This window comes from Anoplopoma fimbria, chromosome 15 (genome assembly GCF_027596085.1).
Source record: "Anoplopoma fimbria isolate UVic2021 breed Golden Eagle Sablefish chromosome 15, Afim_UVic_2022, whole genome shotgun sequence".
NCBI classification, from domain to species: Eukaryota; Metazoa; Chordata; class Actinopteri; order Perciformes; family Anoplopomatidae; genus Anoplopoma; species Anoplopoma fimbria.
Window position 1 is genome coordinate 23,082,439 of NC_072463.1, and position 3,829 is coordinate 23,086,267.

The window sequence follows — 3,829 nt, forward strand, 5'->3', positions numbered from 1 at the left end:
TGTTTGTTAAGGTGGTTGCTAAGGGTTTTATCAACTTCTTTTCTATGTCAGCCAAAAGGTTTAAGATACATCTTTAAGTCCATTCTTCCCCCTGAAAGTAACAAATCAGTCTCATCAAAAGGTAAATTATGTAGCCTTAAGATTTTCAACATTTCTTTATTTAAAAGTATTTTTTGTTGATGATATCACACCACATGAGCTTGTCTCATAATCATATTTTAATACTTAAAGCTGCCTTTAAATAAAACTTAAAATCTTGAGCTGTCCCAAGGGATATAGTCTAATTATTTTATTAAGGAAAATACTTCTATTCTCTTTCTGTGATGATTGACTCTTGACTTCATCCTGGTGTGTATGAAGCAACACTGAAGTTTAAAACACATTATCATCTTGGGGTATGGGAACATCTTGAGAGGAAGTTGCATAAAAGTCAGAGTGCACCTTGTCCTGTAAAATAGTCTCATATATTTGAACACTGGACTGACTCTCGTGTGACTGTTTCCTCCAACAGCTTGAAGGTATCCTTTGGCTTAATTTGAATGTAACCCCTTTATGATTGTGGAAAAGGAAATAGAGGTTATTGCTCTATATTACTTTTTTTTTCTCCTTTGCTTACATTACATTACATTACATTACAGTCATTTAGCAGACGCTTTTATCCAAAGCGACTTACAGTCAGTAGTATATTACATATCATTCACCCATTCACACACTGATGACAGGCTACCATCAAGGTGCCACCATCAGACTCTAACTAACATTCATCATCCAGTCCACACCGATGGCAAGCCTTCAGGAGCAACTTGGGGTTAAGTGTCTTGCCCAAGGACAAGGCTCCGACTTTTATTCTCCTTATTCCAGGTTCGCTTACACAAATAGCAGCTTTGTGAAGTTTACAATGTACAGTCTTTTTCACAGAGATATTGATTAATTCACTGGTAATTTCTGAGGTCTTTAGTGCTATCTATCTACTATCATGTTAAGTGTGTTTATCAGTGACGTGAATGCAATTTTCTTCTTCATCATTAAATATGGGCTTTTTTAAGGCAATTTAGCAGCTTTTTGAGTGTTGCAACTCTAATTTGGGCATTGGTTATACTGCCTTTGGGTGTCTAATAAGGTAAATATATTGACTGTCAAGGCATTTTGCAGCTGAGAAATGTTTCTATCTGCTACTGAACTTGTGCAACTTCCTTGTTGTTGATTTGGTACCTTTCTATGGTAAGTGGCATTAAAGTATTATTTTATATACTGTATGTCAGCTTTTTAGGAACAGAGATTTTATTTTCAACTACCTTGCATTTTTAGTAAACATCTTAGTTGGTCTTATGAAACAATAGATGGATATTAAATTAGTTAAACTAAGAAGTATTCAAATTGGAGCTATGCAGTCATTCATGCATTATTTTAGCAGGTTGAACCCAGGATTTGAACTTCAAGAAACATGATTAATAATGGACACGCTATCCTCTTGAAAAGATCTATCTATTAACATTGTATTCAAATTCAATGGGGGTAACCCGAGGTAAGAATAAATATTACAAGAAGCCTTGTGGGAGGCTTCAACCTTCTCTTTCACAAATTAAAGAACTGCAACAGACAGAAATCCAAAGAAAGCCATCCATCCATCCATCCATCCATACATACATCCATACATACATACATACATACATACATACATACATACATGTATGTATGTATGTGGCAAAGAAAAATGGAAATAAATCAGCTCTAGAAGGTAAAACACACAAAAGATGGATGCTGCATGGCCCAAAGTTTTAGCTAATATCATATCAAATCATATACAGAGACAAGAACAAAGTTAAAGAGAGGAAAGACCAGATCATTAATGAGAAAGAAAATGAGAATGCAATATCTACAAGTAAAGCCTTTGTCAATTCAGCAATATTGTTATAAGAAAAAAGGAGAACGTGGCATGAATTGTCTCTGAATTATTCCTTCATCATTTGGAATCATTGATTATTTGGTTGGCTCACGAGTTTCTCTGCGGTTCCATTGATTATGCAACCTGATTTTCCACAGGAGGGTAAAGAACAGTAACTGTGCAGGATTAGCAAAGTTGAAGGACAGAAGCTATTTTTCATTATTGTTCTCTGTGGAACGATAAACAATTGCTGTGTATTGATTCTTGATTAGGTATTTACAGGGCAGCTTTCTGTTTATTCCTGCACACAGAGAGGCAATATAAGTGATATTACGTCTTAAGGAATGAGTTCTGTTCAAATAAATAACCTGGTAAATTTTCTAAATCAGCGCCTTAATGGTTGATCTTTAAACTCCATTTCACATGGAGTTAATGCTTCTTTCCACAAGCGTCTGGGAGGCATTCCTGCTGCCTATTTCAGTCTCTTTCAGCATGAACGGGGCTTTAAAACTGGCATTCGAACAAGTACTTGTATGTGTTGATCCTACCGCACAACATACCTCTCAGCAGTGCAGCACATGACCCATTAAGGCTTCAGATGCAGTCATTCACCTCCAAGCACACCCCGATTGATGGAGCGCATCCAGAACAAATTCCACCTCTAATTAATCAATCTGAACCCTGCTAAATTTTTTTGTTGTCACAGCTTTGAGGAGGCTGTTTTGCTTGTGTGAAATTACCTGTAATGAGAGATACCGAGTGAAGCTGTTGATGTTAGAAGAAAAAATTCACGCCAATATGTCCTTACTCACTACAAAACCCCGTTATTGTTCAGATAAAATGTGCAGACAAGCTGAGGAAAGTCAGCGCACATGTAAAACAGAAATACGATATTTTCAGGTGATACGTACTGTATGTGTGCAACATAAAAACAGTCTTGAGAGATTTGTGGGATAAACAACAAACACAAATATGCAGTCATCCCCTCCTACTCCCCAACTAAACACACTTGGGAATATGAGCAAGATATGGAATTGCTAAAGAAATCTATCAATGCACAAAAATCCCCCTGAGTGTACTGGTTATCCACCACTGCCAGAGCACGCAATACATGCACCAGCTCTTTTTATTCATTCCCTGTTCACCGAGGTCATAATAAGCCAGAGCAAATATATTGATCATCATCATAACTTTCAGCCATCTGCTCTCTTCTCAAGCAGCTCATATCTGTGTCTGCTGGATGGGTAGGGACTTCAGATGTTCTTCCGTGTTGACAACAGTCTATACCGTCATTATGCTTATTAGCATTAAGAGGGAGACTTCTTCTGAACGCTGGAGTGGAAAGAAGTTCAAGCCCTATAAAGCTCTACACCATTTGAAGCACGCAATTTGCATAACATCCCAAGTGTGTCTGCCAGAAGATTGTCGCTTAATTATTTGTGTGCAGGTGTTGAATATACTATATGTGGCTTATATATTATACAAAGTATAACAGGAAGTGTTATTGCTGAATAAGTCCCTCAAACTATTTAAAGACACAATGAAATTAAATATAATGTTTTCACTTCAACCCTATGATCCTATGGTAATTCATTTCTTGTTACATGCTAATATGTGCCGTAGACCTTCTCAGGCTGAACATCACAGTTCGAGTGAGTCAATTTTTCATAATGGAGAATTTTTCTGTGTTCACAAAGTATTTGTTTTGACTCAGATGGTTCGCACATGGTTAGAGATGTAACACGTGGTTAACCTTGTGAAACGGTCGCTTTTGACCACAAAAATAACTCAGGACATGAACAGTAGTTCCCTGGGTGAAAGTCCTGTGTTGGTTTGACCTAATAACTGCCCCTCCACCTTTCTCCCTCTTAACACTATGTCCGTTGCTATGAGTGTCTAATAATGACGCGGATGGATTTACATTGGAGTTGGTTAAAAGCGTCT